The sequence below is a fragment of the Tribolium castaneum genome, chromosome 8 (genome assembly GCF_031307605.1).
Source record: "Tribolium castaneum strain GA2 chromosome 8, icTriCast1.1, whole genome shotgun sequence".
In the NCBI taxonomy this organism is placed as follows: Eukaryota; Metazoa; Arthropoda; class Insecta; order Coleoptera; family Tenebrionidae; genus Tribolium; species Tribolium castaneum.
In genome coordinates this window covers 15792177-15809394 of record NC_087401.1, presented here as the reverse complement: position 1 = coordinate 15809394, position 17218 = coordinate 15792177, and the positions used below count along the sequence as shown (strand labels likewise).

General features: G+C 28.5%; 1 long non-coding RNA gene across 1 annotated transcript; it reads left to right on the top strand.

The window, feature by feature from the left end:
* The first annotated feature begins 342 nt into the window (after positions 1 to 342).
* Positions 343 to 17218, top strand: LOC107398070 (uncharacterized). Its single transcript, XR_001575038.2, has 2 exons — positions 343 to 475; positions 17049 to 17218. It is a non-coding gene; the product is annotated as an uncharacterized LOC107398070 (long non-coding RNA).

Sequence of the window (17218 nt, the reverse complement as noted above, 5' to 3'; positions counted from 1 at the left end):
TGTGTAGAATCTAATCATGCAAAAATATATAGAATGTTTCATTTAAAAAAATATAACTTTAGTTCACCATCCTGTATACAACACCCTGTGTATAATAAAAATATTTCTAGTTTGTGGACTTTAAGCCAAGTAGCAGACACCCTGTATGTACAGTTAGACGTAGAATGAATGTTATTGTACATTATAACATTCGTCAGAAAAGTATAAGTTTTCACAAAACCATCCCTTCCTCCGGCCATCTGTTGACCTCCCTTAAAAATTAGCATACCCGCGTGACCAGTCCCAAGCCCAAGGGTTGCGTAACTGACCTACCCTGCTTGACCCTTGTTAGTAGTGATCTAGTCGTCGTGTCGGTCACTTGATGAAAAATTCCGCCAGCGAATCGATAAAAAGTGAATTTCCTTCGTCTGTCGTTGTACAATCGGACATTAAAGTCGTGCGTCTCTCTCAGTGCTCGTCCGTTCCTTGTCCGAAAGTAGGGTGAAAGAATAAAAGAGGGGCATAAATGGGGGTGTTTGAGGGAGTCAAAAAGGGGCGAATTTACAAGAGTTGATTGCGTGGCGGCCATCTTAGCATTTTTTAATGGAGATCGTAATAAATTACGCGGCCATTCACTAAAGATTGTCAAAACTTATCTCGCAACACACTTTAAAATTAAAACGCCGGCAATTAGTCCTTAATGGTACAAACACAAAGAAAGTCGTTTTTCAAAATTGTTTCTTCTTGAATACACCCGATTTTCGGCGGTTTTCAGCCAACTTGATCTATTTTTCTCTCGCTTTTTGCCACGGGGGCGGAAATAGATTCGTCCTTGTCGCGCTGACTAATCGGAGTATCTTTTAAATACAGGAGTGATATCGTCCTTAATTTACAAACTTAAAGATAAATTATATTTTCAAGGGAGGGTTTGCAAATTATTTTTTTTCGTTTTTATTTTATTTAAGGGTTGGGGTGCGTTTTTGCAAAGTCGGGCATTTTCGAGCAAATGGTTCGAGAGGCTTTAGATATTGTGACACGGAAAACGGAAAGGATTGTTTCAAATGAGGGCGAAGAAGTCGGGCGGTTTTAGGGGCTTTATTTATTTATTTGGTCGGTAAAAAAGATAGTTTTGGGTTTATTTCACTCGAATAACCGTTATATGATACCAGATGAGAAAAATATTACAGCTTTTACGTTGGAAAAACACAAATTGTTGATTAATTTGACTTTGGAAATTTTTTCAAACAATTATTTAAATTGAGGTTAATTCGGTCACTTTATTTGGCGACCAATATCTTCAAAACTATTAAGAATATCGAAAAAGTAATTAGAGATTTGAAAAATTTGGCTCATTTTTTGTTGGAAATACTAAACTTGTGGCCAGTTTGAAAAAAAATTGAGTTTGTAAATTAAAATTTGCCTAAAACGGGTTATTCATTTAAACCATTAATAAGTCAAAAATCACCAATTTTTTGTCTAAAATAATTAAAAACATGAATTTTTTGGGCAATTTTACGTTAGATAGACTTCAGCTTAGCTTCAACGTATTGGTTAAAGTGGTCGAATTTTTTTTTGTGTTTACTATTTTAGTAAAAATCAGTAAATTTATTAAAAAAATTACCAATTGAATGACAAAACCAATTACAGATTTGAGTATTTTGAACTAATTTAGGTTGGAGAAACTTAGTTTATAGTTTGGTTTAACAAAAAAAAATTTGGTTAAAATTTTTGGTTAAAAATTTGGTTAAACTGTTTCGTGTTTACTGGCCGGTATCTTAAAACTTACAAATCGTATGGCAAAACTAATTACAGATTTGAATAGTTTGAGCTATTTTACGTTAGGAAAACTTAGTTCGAACCCAAATTCTACTGTAACTTAACCAAAATTTTTTTTAGTTAAATACTTTAATTCAAAATTTGGTCAAACTGACTTTACGTGTTTATGTGACCGATATCTTAAAATGTACAAGTTGTATTACTAAACTAATAATGGATTCAAAAAGCTGTGATTATTTTACGTAAGACAAATATAATTTTCAGTAAAATTGTTGGGTAAATTGGCTAAAAAAAATAATTATTTAGATTTGGGCAAAACTAGATATACTCATTTTAACCAATTCCTTGTTGAAATTAATCACAGATTTAAATCTTTTAGACAGTTTCAGCTTCAATTTATTGGCTAAAATTGTCAAAAATTTGCTTCAAATTCGTTTACGATTTTTTGTATAAATGTCTTCATTTTTTTGTTGAGCGATATTTCTTGAAAATTGCCAATGGAATGACAAAACTAATTGCAGATTTAAATAGTTCGGAATAATTTACGTTAGAAAAACTTAGTTCCAGTCCAATTTGTACTCTAATTTGACCAAGAAAGCTTTTTTTTATTAAATAAGTTAATTAAAAATTTGGTAAAACTGACTATGTGTTTACTGACCAATATCTTAAAATTTACAAGTTTTATCACAAAACTAATAATAGATTCAAAAAGCTGGGATTATTTTACGTAAGATAATTATAATTTTCAGTAAAATTGTTGGGTAATTTTGCAAAAAAAAATAATTATTTAAATTTAGGCAAAACTAGATATTACTCGTTTTAACCACAGATAAGTCAAAAAATACCAATTTTTTGTTAAAATTAATTACAGAATTAAATCTTTGGGATAATTTTACGTTATTTAGACTGAGCTTAGCTTCAATTTATTGTGTAAAATGGTCAAAATTTAGCTTCAAATTAGTAAATGATTTTTGTATTGACCGATATATCTCAAAAATTACGTTAAGAAAACTTAGTTCCAGTCCAAGTTGTACTCTAATTTAACCAAGATTTTTTTTAATGAATTACTTTAATTAAAAATTTGGTTAAACTGACTGTGTTTACTAACCGATGTTTTAAAATTTACAAATTGTTTTACAAAACTAGTTATAGATTCCAAAAGTTAAGTTAAAATAAACATAATTTTAAGTAAAATTATTGGATAAATTGTTTCAAAAAAATTGAATTTGATATTTGGGATAACTGGATGATTTAAACCTATAGGTAAGTTAATCAACATCAATTTTTCGCACAAAATAATTACAGGTTTGGGTCAATTTTACCTCAGTTAGACTTAACTTAACTTCGATTTATTGGTTTAACTGACCAAGAAATTTTTTTGGAAAAAGTTATTTACGAAATCTTAAAAACTATTAAACGAATTTATAAAACATAAACAAAGAGAAAACATAGTTTAAACCTAATTCCTAATATGATTTGACCAAACAAATTTTTGAATTTGTGTAATAATTAACAAAAACATTTCGGGTTTAAAACAGGTGAATTATTTTACGTTCTATGAGCTAAAGTCTCAATAAATTTTAGGCCCAAATAAGCGTTATCTTAACAACGAATTCATCATAACATATTTTTCCACCCTTTTTGTAATAAAGAAAGTTTAATCAGTCGTGATTTTTGCATGTCTCAGATACTTCAAACGCACCCCTGCTTTTTGCACCCCTTGCACTTGTTTCAATCCTCTTGGGTGTTTGTTCTTAAATCGAAATTAAACGCAAAGTTTCGCTCCTAATAGCAATCATCAATAAAAACACTTTGATCACTTGTATTGATTTTATTAAAAAAAAAAAATAAAAAACGTAATTACTTGAAGAGTTATTTCTCATCAATAAACATGATCTCGTCCCTTGATGGCCGAAAAATCGAACTCCCATCTCGCAATACTTTATTCACCCTTCTTTTAACTCAATTTTTATCCCCTCGATCCACAGCCACCCCTCCACTCGGATGGAAATTTTTTCCCTTCATTCTTTTTACTTCGTCGTCCCTCTTTTTCTCCACCCTCTTGCGCCGTGATGCTGACTTTTTCTTATTGCGGGGTGGAAGGGGCGACTGTCAGAATCAGCGCTTGAAAAATGAGGGATATTTAAGAATACGGAGGAGGAAATTAAACTGTGATTTTTCAGATGGTATTTGAACGGGGGTGGCGCATTTGCATCGCCAGATATTCAACCCTCGAGACAATAAGACGCTAAAGAATTTTTACAAAACTTGATGATGATGATTAAGCCAATTTCACACCCTTCAGAGGAAACACAATCGAACGAATAAATAACAAACTAACTAACTAAGCATTAATGTTTTTTTTCAGACTTATTGAAGCTAAAACGTTGTATTTCAATAATTTTTCTGATTTAAATTTTAAGTGAGCTCTATTTTTTAACTGTGCAGTAAGTCTTTAAATCTATCAATAATTCAATAAAATACATTTTTTTTGTTCAAGTTAGACTACAAAGCTAAGTTTTCCTAACGTAAGATAATTCGAAATATTCAAATCGTTAATTGCTTTTTTCATGCAATTCGTAATTTTTGAGATAAAAATCAACAAATAAATCGAAAATAATTTTAGAATTTGTTGCTATTTAAATAAAACTACAAATTGTTTACATGAATCTGTGTATATTTTTCAAGTATATTTTTATTTTGATCATAAACTTAGTAATTTCTAAGATATCATGCGCTCAATAAATAACTGAAGCAAAGTTTTACCAAATTTTTATTTAATAAATTAATTTTTTTTAGTCAAATTAAACTTAAAATTAGGTTTAAGTAAACTTTCTCTACCGTAAAATTGTTTATATTGTTTAGATCTGTAACTAATTTGTCCATAAAATGAGTAATTTTTAAGATAACTGAAGCTGGTTTTGTCGAGTTTTTAAATAATAAATTCGAAAATTTTTATTAATCAAATAAAACTAAGAATTGGGTTCAAATTAAGCTCCACTTACTTAAATTTGTCCATATTTTCCATATCTGTCATTATTTTGATCATAAACTTAGCAATTTCTAAAATATCACTCAATAAATAAAGTGGGGACAGTTTTACCAAAATTTCATTCAATAAATTAAATTTTTTTTTTAGTCAAATTAAACCCGAAATTGTGTTCAAGTTTACTTTTCCTAACGTAAACTTAATCATATTTTTTAAATCTGTAATTAGTTTGACCGTGAAATGAGTAATTTTTACGATATCGGTTGATAAATAAGTGAAGCTGGTTTTGCCAAATTTTTAAATAATAATTTCGAAAATTTGTATTAATAAAATAAAACTAAAATTTGGGTTAAAATTAAGCTTTTCTTATGTCAATTTGTCCATATTTTCCAAATTTGTTATTATTTTGATCATTAACTTAGTAATTACTAAGATATCACTCAATAAATAAGCAAATCTAATTCTACCAAGTTTTCATTTAATGAAAAAAAAATTTTTTTTTAGTCAAATTATACTCGAAATTGGGTTTAAGTTAACTTTTCCTAACGTAAAATTAACCATATTTTTTAAATCTGTAATTAGTTTGGCCGTAAAATGAGTAATTTTTACGATATCGGTTGATAAATAAGTGAAGCTGGTTTTGCCAAATTTTTAAATAATAATTTCGAAAATTTGTATTAATAAAATAAAACTAAAATTTGGGTTAAAATTAAGCTTCTCTTATGTCAATTTGTCCATATTTCCCAAATCTGTTATTATTTTGATCATTAACTTAGTAATTACTAAGATATCACTCACTAAATAAGCAAATCTAATTCTACCAAGTTTTCATTTAATGAATAAAAAATTTTTTTTAGTCAAATTATACTCGAAATTGGGTTTAAGTTAACTTTTCCTAACGTAAAATTAACCATATTTTTTAAATCTGTAATTAGTTTGGCCGTAAAATGAGTAATTTTTACGATATCGGTTGATAAATAAGTGAAGCTGGTTTTGCCAAATTTTTAAATAATAATTTCGAAAATTTGTATTAATAAAATAAAATTAAAAATTGGGTTAAAATTAAGATTTTCTTATGTCAATTTGCCCATATTTTCCAAATCTGTTATTATTTTGATCATAAACTTAGTAATTACTAAGATATCACTCAATAAATAAGCAAATCCAATTCTACCAAGTTTTCATGTAATGAATAAAAAATTTTTTTTAGTCAAATTAAACTCGAAATTGGGTTTAAGTTAACTTTTCCTAACGTAAAATTAACCATATTTTTTAAATCTGTAATTAGTTTGGCCGTAAAATGAGTAATTTTTACGATATCGGTTGATAAATAAGTGAAGCTGGTTTTGCCAAATTTTTAAATAATAATTTCGAAAATTTGTATTAATAAAATAAAATTAAAAATTGAGTTAAAATTAAGATTTTCTTATGTCAATTTGTCCATATTTTCCAAATCTGTTATTATTTTGATCATAAACTTAGTAATTACTAAGATATCACTCAATAAATAAGCAAATCCAATTCTACCAAGTTTTCATGTAATGAATAAAAAAAAATTTTTTAGTCAAATTAAACTCGAAATTGGGTTTAGGTTAACTTTTCCTAACGTACAATTAATCAAATTTTTTAAATCTACAATTAGTTTGGCCGTGAATTGAGCAATTTTTAAGATATCGGTTGATAAATAAGTGGAGCTGGTTAAGCCAAGTTTTTAAATAATAAATTCGAAAATTTGTATTAATCAAATAAAATAAAAAATTAGGTTCAAATTAATCTTCGCTTACGTACAATTGTCCATATTTTCCAAATCTTTTATTATTTTGATCATAAACTTAGTAATTTTTAAAATATCACTCAATAAATAAATTGAGGCTAGTTTTACCAAATTTTCATTCAATAAATTAAAAATTTTTTTTAGTCAAATTAAACCCGAAATTGGATTCAAGTTAACTTTTTTTTAACGTAAAATTAATCATATTTTTAAATCTATAATTATTTTGGCCGTAAAATGAGTAACTTTTAAGATATCGGTTGATAAAGCTGGTTTGGCAAGTGTTTAAATAATATATATTCTAAAATTTTTCTTAAATCAAATAAAACTATACAAATTGGGTTTAAATTAACCTTTTCTTACGTAAGTTTGTCCATATTTTTCAAATCATAACTTAGTAATTTTTAAGATATCAACCAATTAATAAAAAAAAAAAACAATTTTCCTAAAGTGTCGAAATGTCACGACCAACTTAAAAATTGTTTTATTTGGCTCCATTTTATCTAACTAGTTATAACAGCAGCTGGTTACGGTCAAGGAATCTGAGTAGGCGTACATTTCGAACCGCGTCATTTTCATTTTGGGTGACTGTACAGCTGTCCCACGTATAAAAAATGAATTATTTAAAATCTAAAGTGTTTGCAAAAATAAATGGGCAATGCGATAACAGTTTTTTTATATTTCACTTCCAAACTCAATTTAAAAAAGATTGAAAGTTTGACACCACCCCATAAATTTATTTTTAAAGCGAAAAAGGGTCACTGTGAGCGTTTTAAGCCAATTTTTGTCGGTTAATTCGCCCCTCGCCCATTAAGCCTCACCACATTGAAGCATCTAATTACCGCAAACACGTCCCTAAACCACCACCAACCGCGGTCATTACACGTCGTCACCCGCGGTTTCAAAAACCCTAAACAAAAAGTGACCGTTACCCCTTCGGATGTTGACGCAAGTCCCGAATAACAAATTATTTTAATGTCTGGATACAAATTGCACTCAGCATTGCATTATTCCTCCTGAATAGCGATCCATTAGTCTTAGAATAAGAAACCGGGATGGAGAGGAGACAGGAGGAAAAAAAACGCATCCAGGGCCGACTTAAAACGAGGGCGAATAAATGAAAATGGCTAATTTACATTCCCTTGTCCTTTCTTTTCTAAACAGGACCCTCCTCTGCGACTGAAGAGATAAAGTGTATTTCTCTGATTATACTTTTAATCATTTCGGGTCTTTTTATCAGATTATTTTTGCGGCCCTCGAGGCTTCGACAAGTTGAAATTAAAACGGCGCTAATCGAGAAAAACCGGCCGCAGCAAAAAATTAATGAGATCCTTGTTTTTATTGATTTTCCAGGGGAAATCGAGAGAGAATATTAAAAAGCTTTTCTTATTTTCTGTACAGCACGTTTAAAAAGTTTTCAACTTGTTCCGAGATTAATTTCTCCACTCCGTCCGCCTGAAATTTCCTCTTCGATTTATTTCTTTGGAATTGAAATAAATTACCGGCTAAGCGAGGAGTGGATTCTTTTTCGGATAATCAGACACTAGACGGCTGGCTGTTTGCACTACTCGACTAATATTTGCGAGGAATTTTCAGCGAAAAATGCGTGCGTTTTTTGCGTTATTTATCACCCAAAGGCTTGAATTCAACTTTCAAACAATTATTTTAAAAGTTGCTTTCACGCCTCAAAGTTTGCACAGGAATGTTGGCGGCGATTTTACCAACAACTTTCACATTTTTTACACAAAGCTCAGATTTGATTTTTTTAATAATAAATTTTTCTTAAACAAATAAAACTACAAATTAAGTTTTCCTGACGTAAATTTGCCTATATTTTCCAAATATGTTATTATTTTGATCATAAACTTAGTAATTACGAAGATATCACTGAATAAATAAGCGAAGTCAATTTTACCAAGTTTTCATTTATTGTATTAAAATTTTTTTTTAGTCAAATTCGACTACTAAATTGGGTTCAAGTAAACTTTTCCTAGCGTAAAATTGTTCATGTTTTTTAGATCTGTAATTAAAATAAAATGAGTAATTTTTAAGATATCGGTTGATAAATAAGTAAAGCTGGTTTTGCCAAGTTTTTAAATAATAAATTCGAAAATTTGTGTTAATCAAATAAAACTACAAATTGAGTTTGAATTAAGTTTTCCTAACGTAAATTTGTCCATATTTTCCAAATATGTTATTATTTTGATCATAAACTTAGTAATTACGAAGATATCACTGAATAAATAAGCGAAGTCAATTTTACCAAGTTTTTATTTATTGAATTAAAAATTTTTTTTACTCAAATTCGACTCTAAATTGGGTTTAAGTAAACTTTTCCTAGCGTAAAATTGTTCATGTTTTTTAGACCTGTAATTAGTTTAGCCATAAATTGAGTAATTTTTAAGATATCAATTGATAAATAAGTGGAGCTGGTTTTGCCAAGTTTTTAAATAATAAATTGAAAAATTTGTATTAATAAAATAAAACTAAAAATTAGGTTTAAATTAAGCTTTTCTTATGTGAATTTGTCTATATTTTCCAAATATGTTATTATTTTGATCATAAACTTAGTAATTACGAAGATATCACTGAATAAATAAGCGAAGTCAATTTTACCAAGTTTTTATTTATTGAATTTAAAATTTTTTTTTTACTCAAATTCGACTCTAAATTGGGTTCAAGTAAACTTTTCCTAGCGTAAAATTGTTCATGTTTTTTAGACCTGTAATTAGTTTAGCCATAAATTGAGTAATTTTTAAGATATCGGTTGATAAATAAGTGAAGCTGGTTTTGACAAGTTTTTAAATAGTAAATTCGAAAATTTGTATTAATAAAATAAAACTACAAATTGAGTTTGAATTAAGTTTTCCTAACGTAAATGTGTCCATATTTTCCAAATATATAATTATTTTGATCATAAACTTAGTAATTACGAAGATATCACTGAATAAATAAGCGAAGTCAATTTTACCAAGTTTTTATTTATTGAATTAAAATTTTTTTTTACTCAAATTCGACTCTAAATTGGGTTCAAGTAAACTTTTCCTAGCGTAAAATTGTTCATGTTTTTTAGATCTGTAATTAGTTTACACATAAAATGAGTAATTTTTAAGATATCGGTTGATAAATAAGTGAAGCTGGTTTTGCCAAGTTTTTAAATAATAAATTGAAAAATTTGTATTAATAAAATAAAACTAAAAATTGGGTTCAAATTAGGCTTTTCTTATGTAAATTTGCCTATATTTTCCAAATATGTTATTATTTTCATCATAAACTTAGTAATTACGAAGATATCACTGAATAAATAAGCGAAGTCAATTTTACCAAGTTTTCATTTATGGAATTAATTTTTTTTTTTTTAATCAAATTCGACTCTAAATTGAGTTCAAGTAAACTTTTCCTAGCGTAAAATTGTTCATGTTTTTTAGATCTGTAATTAGTTTACACATAAAATGAGTAATTTTTAAGATATCGGTTGATAAATAAGTGGAGCTGGTTTTGCCAAGTTTTTAAATAATAAATTCGAAAATTTGTATTAATAAAATAAAACTACAAATTGAGTTTGAATTAAGTTTAGCTGACGTAAATTTGCCCATATTTTCCAAATATGTTATTATTTTAATCATAAACTTAGTAATTACGAAGATATCCCTGAATAAATAAGCGAAGCCAATTTTACCAAGTTTTCCTTTAATGAATTAAACATTTTTTTTAGTCAAATTCGAATCGAAATTGGGTTCAAGTTAACTTTTCCTAACGTAAAATTGTTCATATTTTTTAGACCTGCAATTAGTTTAGCCATAAAATGAGTAATTTTTAAGATATCGGTTGATAAATAAGTGAAGCTGGTTTTGCCAAGTTTTTAAATAAATAATTCGAAAATTTGTATTAATGAAATAAAACTACAAATTGAGTTAGAATTAAGTTTTCCTAACGTAAATTTGTCCATATTTTCCAAATATATAATTATTTTGATCATAAACTTAGTAATTACGAAGATATCACTGAATAAATAAGCGAAGTCAATTTTACCAAGTTTTTATTTATTGAATTAAAAATTTTTTTTTACTCAAATTCGACTCTAAATTGGGTTCAAGTAAACTTTTCCTAGCGTAAAATTGTTCATGTTTTTTAGATCTGTAATTAGTTTAGCCATAAATTGAGTAATTTTTAAGATATCGGTTGATAAATAAGTGAAGCTGGTTTTGCCAAGTTTTTAAATAATAAATTCGAAAATTTGTGTTAATCAAATAAAACTACAAATTGAGTTTGAATTAAGTTTCCCTAACGTAAATTTGTCCATATTTTCCAAATATGTTATTATTTTGATCATAAACTTAGTAATTACGAAGATATCACTGAATAAATAAGCGAAGTCAATTTTACCAAGTTTTTATTTATTGAATTAAAAATTTTTTTTTAGTCAAATTCGGCTCTAAATTGGGTTCAGGTAAACTTTTCCTAACGTAAAATTGATCAGATTTTCTAAATCTGCAATTAGTTTGGCTGTGAAATGAGTAATTTTTACGATATCAGTTGATAAATAAGTGAAGCTGGTTTTGCCAAGCTTTTAAATAATAAATTCGAAAATTTTTCTTAAACAAATAAAACTACAAATTGAGTTTGATTTAAGTTTTCCTGACGTAGATTTGTCCATATTTTCCAAATATATAATTATTTTGATCATAAACTTAGTAATTACGAAGATATCACTGAATAAATAAGCGAAGTCAATTTTACCAAGTTTTCATTTATGGAATTAAAAATTTTTTTTTAGTCAAATTCGACTCTAAATTGGGTTCAAGTAAACTTTCCCTAACGTAAAATTGTTCATATTTTTTAGATCTGTAATTAGTTTGCTCATAAAATGAGTAATTTTTACGATATCGGTCGATAAATCATTACGCCAGTTTTGTCACGTTTTTAAATATTAAATTCAAAAATTTTTCTTAATCAAACAAAACTACAAATTGGGTTTAAATTAAACTTTTCGGAAGTGATTTTGTCTATATTTTCCAAATCTGATATTATTTTTATTAGAAATTTAGTAATATTTATATCAGTCAATAAATAATTAAAGAATTTCGAAAAAAAAATTTCGAAAAAACCAAAAGTAATTTATTTGATTTAGGTATAAAGTTAAGTTTGTTGGTATATTTGTAAGTGAGAGTAGGACGAATAAGTGAATCTGAAGTGAAAAAATAAAAAATAGTTAAAAATGGTTGGCTTGCGTTGCAACAATTCGCGCAATTTAATTACGATGAAATACTTGTGGCATTCTGAGCGTAAAATGTAGTCTTTGAAAACGAAATAAAAGTAAAGAAGTAAATATTCATACAGAATACAAAGTAAATTCTCATTTTAAAATATTCCGTTTTAAATTTGTAGCAATAAAGACGGCCATTTCATTTTAATTTTTCATTTTAATTCAGTTTCGGCTCGAAAGCGTCTCGCTATTGGAGCAGGCAGGCAAGCACAGAGCGCTCTTTCTCGTCCATCACAAAAAGAAAAGCTCGCGTTTTTCCCTTCTTTCTTAAATGAAAGACGGAGGGAAAAAGTGCGCCGCTTTTACCGGCTTTTATATGGAAATGCTGCGATTTTTTTCCTTGGATGCGCGAATCCGTAACTCAATCGTCCACTTGTTTTAATTTAAGTTTTTAATGAAAGCCCCTTGTACATTTCTTTAAGGGTGAAAATTCTCTTAAAAACTTTTAATAGAAACTCCGTTCGTTTCGTTCGCTTTTTCAATGAGTTGAATTTTAATTTTGTATATAATTGGAACTTGTTATTTCTTTGGCGAGACGAAGATAAAAACGAGAGATCCGAAAGAGACGGCGAATTTTAACGACGATCGATACAAGAGGTTTTTACCATTTTCTTATTTCCGATTTCCAGCTCAGGACACTCACTTTTTAAGCACCAAGCCCTTACATCACCACGCAAAATGCAAAAATTAAATTAAAAAATACTTATTTTTTAAACCATATTTTCGAAATTCACGAAAAAATATAGTTATTACGACGTGTTGCTTGAAACGCCCTATACACCTTTTTACTGCTTAAATATTGCAGTTCTCAGTAACTTATAAAAAATACAACAAAAAATCATATTTGGTAAATAAAAGTGGAAAAGGTTGTCTTTCGTGAAACTATAACGAAAACGAAGTAAAAACTAGTTTTAGCGGACTCACCTTGTATATCAGAAATGTTATGTAAAATCCTTAAATTTCTGTTTAATTTTCTGAACAGAAAAGAAATAAAAAAGTAACTACAGTATGAGTCAAAGACGTGTTACCTGATACACCCTGTATAATTTCATTTCTGTCAACATAACATTTGAAAAATAAATACAAAGATTACTAGTAGCAATAAATAGAGTGAGTCTACAACATAATTTAATTTAATAATATATTTTTGAAAAAATGGAGTATTACTTGAAACACCCTGTACCTTTTTTGCCAATAGTTTTGCCCCACGAGACCTAGAAATTTTTAACTTTATTCAACTTTTAAAAAGTTGTTTTTAACTTGTGCTTATTTCTGGAAATTTTCAAAATAGTTTTCGGTTGTAACCGAAACCTATAGTTTTAGACTGTTTTTGTCAATAGTTTTGCCCCACGAGATCTAGAAATTTTTAACTTTATTTAACTTTTAGAAAGTTGTTTTTAACTTGTTGCCCATTTCTGGAAATTTTCAAAATAGTTTTCGGTTGTAACCGAAACCTACAGTTTTAGACTGTTTTTGACAATAATTTTGCCCCACGAGACCTAGAAATTTTCAACTTTATTTAACTTTTAGAAAGTTGTTTTTAACTTGTTGCTCATTTCTGGAAATTTTCAAAATAGTTTTCGGTTGTAACCGAAACCTATAGTTTTAGACTGTTTTTACCAATAATTTTGCCCCACGAGACCTAGAAATTTTTAACTTTATTCAACTTTTAGAAGGTTGTTTTTAACTTGTTGCTCATTTCTGGATATTTTCAAAATAGTTTTCGGTTGTAACCGAAACCTATAGTTTTAGACTGTTTTTGCCAATAGTTTTGCCCCACGAGACCTAGAAATTTTTAACTTTATTCAACTTCTAAAGAGTTGTTTTTAACTTGTTGCTCATTTCTGGAAATTTTCAAAATAGTTTTCGGTTGTAACCGAAATCTTTAGTTTTAGACTGAACCGAAAATACTGACTGTTTTGTACAAATTTCTAGTCTAATTTGTTAAAAAATATAATAAAGAATGTGTTCTTTAACTTGCTCAAATGTCAAAATAGTTTCCGGTTGTAACCGATAAAAAAAATTATTTCCAGAGGTTTCATTTAATATAATTTTAAACTTTTTACAACAGACTGAGAAATATATGTTTAAAAAAAAACAGAAAACTTGGTTTTGTTCAATTTATGAAGCTGACCGAGGCAAAGCCGAGTCATTGTATTTAGCCATATTATAAATAAATAAAAGAAAAAATTATTAATGCAATTTTATCTCGAGCACTAAACTATTGGTTGCATTTTCGTGTTGAAGTTTGGGTGGTGTTTGTAAAAACTCGCCCATTAATATTGCACTTTGTCAAAATTTAATTAAAAACTTGCTTAAAGAAAATTCCAATTAAACCGGTGAGTTTTATTAATGTAATGTCGTTCAACAATGACGTATTTTTCTCCCACTTTTGGAAAACTTTTAATTAGGAAAACTCAATCTAAAATACTTTAAGAGGGCGAATTCGGCAAGCCATCGAAAAGAGGGCGCGAACAAAAAACTTCCCTCTTCCAATCGCACTCCCCGCCCCTTGTAATTAAACCCCAGCAGAAAAAAAGCCCGAGAGAAAAATTGATAAGTTCCATTGCTGGCAAGGTAAAGAAATTAGCGAAATGAAGGCAGGCGGCGTGGAGGCGGCGAGGAATAGATAAAAACTGTTCTCGACATTAAACTTTTACGACAGCAGAAGAAAACAAAAGAAAAGTGACACTTGGACAAAAGGTAGTTAAGGCTGTGTTTTGTTTGGGATAAAACAAAAGACGGACGTTCTCGGCAAAGAAATAAATGAATGCCGGGATAAGGAGAGCGCGTTAAAAAGATATCACAAAAACACTATTTACATTCCCTCTTTTGTCTTGGGGAAATGGGGACGGAGGGGCGCAAGGGGTGGAAAAAATTTCGGTTACGAGAAATTCGAATTCATAAAATGGAATTAATTGGAATAATTGGTAAGTCATCTAATTACGGACATGGCGACTAGTGCGCTTTCACTCAAATTGCATTCATTCGATATTTGAAAGACAGAGAGAACAACAACCTGATCAGAGCCCTCTCGACGTTTTATTTCCACTCCAAGAATCAGAAATAATGAATAAAGAAATGTATCGCCCCGAATCAAGTATGCTGAATTTTTAATTAATTCATTAATGGTTTAGTGATTTTTCTGAAAATATATACAACATTTTGACTACTTTTTAATCCGGTTATAACCTTTTAAAGTGTCATTAAAACGGTCAACAAAAAATATATTTATTTATATTAATTTTTTATTTATTATAACGCCTTTTTGAAAAGAATTACAAAGTACTTTTTTTGGAAATATAAAAAATTGCTGAAATATATTTTTACTTTATTTCAGTAATTAATAATTACCCAGAATTTAGCAATAAATAAAAATTTACATAAAATTTGGTGTTTTTTCAGCCAGTTTTAGCAATTTTTTTCGGAACAAATGATAATTATTTATTATACAAGTCGATAAAGAGATTGTTTGGTCACAATTTTTATCGTCGTGTATAATACAATATTTTTTTATCGCAGGATTTTAAGCGAAAAAAGTTGTTATTAACACTTCAAATTGCTCATTTTATTGTTACTTTTAAATATAGTTCTTTTGTTTTGACGTTCAACCTTGTATATTATACATAATTATATAATTTTTTATTTATTTATTAGAATTACAAAGTACTTTTTTTTGAGAATATAAAAAATTGCTGAAATATATTTTTACTTTATTTCAGTAATTAATAATTACCCAGAATTTAGCAATAAATAAAATAAGTAAAAATTTACATAAATTTTGGTGTTTTTTCAGCCAGTTTTAGCAAATTTTTTCGGAAGAAATAATAATTATTTATTATACAAGCCGATAAAGAGATTGTTTGGTCACAATTTTTATCGTCGTGTATAATACAATATTATTTTTATATCAGGATTTTAAGCGAAAAAATTGTTATTAACTCTTCAAATTGCTCATTTTACTGTTACTTTTAAATATATTTCTATTGTTTTGACGTTCAAACTTGTAGAATTAAAAATTTATTTGAGTTATTTATTATACAAGACGATAAAGAGATTGTTTATTCACAAAGTCACGAGTGGACTTATTTCGCGAGTATGAAAACAGTCTTTATTGTCGTGTATAATACAATATTTTTTCTAGAGTAGGATATTAAGCAAAAAAAGTTTGACCTAAAAAAATAAGGTAATATTCATTTCCATATAACTTGGTAATTTTTATCCAGTATTAGGAAAATTTTTCCAAAAAAACCTAGTTCTTACTACAAGAAAACTCAAAAACGCTAAAATAATACAAAAAAAAAATAGTATAATTTTAACGAAATTTTGCGGAATACTAATTACGTTTTTGGCTAAAAATGCAAAAATAAGATAATTTTGGATTAAATTTTTTGGTTTTTCGATAAAAAATTTCGGAAAAAAAATATTTTAGCACTAAAACGTGCCTAAATGCTCAACAAAGGCAGAAATAACATTACTTTTGACCAAATCATAGTAATAAAGTAATGAATCTCTGGTTGAAAGCTGATCGAAATAATGTAACTTTCACATACTTTTAGCAAAATTTTTCTAATTATCACCAAAACGTGATTAAGAATTCGAAAAACGCAAAACTGTCACAATTTTTGGTCGGAGCGTGTCATTTTCATTTTGGGTGACTGTACTACAAGCCAGAAATATTTGAAACACCCTGTACATTTTTAATCTAATATACTACGTCTTAAACTTACACGATTGCCAACCTTTATTTTTTTTAAATATATTTAATGATAAAAAAATAATGAAAGAGGTGATTTTATCTCCAATTTTGGATAGTTTGTGAAAATTACCATAGATTAATAATTAAATTTTATGTAATCATAATCAATTTTATGGAAATAAACGAATGCTTGAAGAATCTGGAGGCAATACTAATAAATTTCGTAGAGTTTTCGGTCCATGTCCGAGCGTGAGCGAATGAAAAAGCGCTTTTCAGAGCGAAAAAAGAAGGAAAATAGGCAGAAAGCGAGATCGAGAAACATTAATAGCCCTGGCAAAGGCGATTTTATAAAATGCTGGCGCAAGAAGATAAAACGAGACAAAAATTATTCTTCCCCTTTTTATTTCTTATGCCCGGAGAGAAAACGGCGCTCTGCCCTCTCTCCCTTATTCGGAAATATCGCCCCTCTTTTTCCGTTAGGTATTCCTCCCACCCCCTGGCGGCGGCGGCGGCGGCGGGCGCGCGGACAAGAAAATCATTTATCAACTCTAATTGTCTCTCATTCTAGGTCTTGGACAAAAAAAATAATGCACTTCCCCGTGTGGACTCTTATCAACTGATAAGAACTGTTGTTGAAGTCAGGAATGTCAAGGACACGTGAAATGCCGCCGACCCGGAAAAGCCTGAATTCGTCTTGAGTTAAAGTGTTTGAAAAGTCGAAATAAATAATAAAAAATT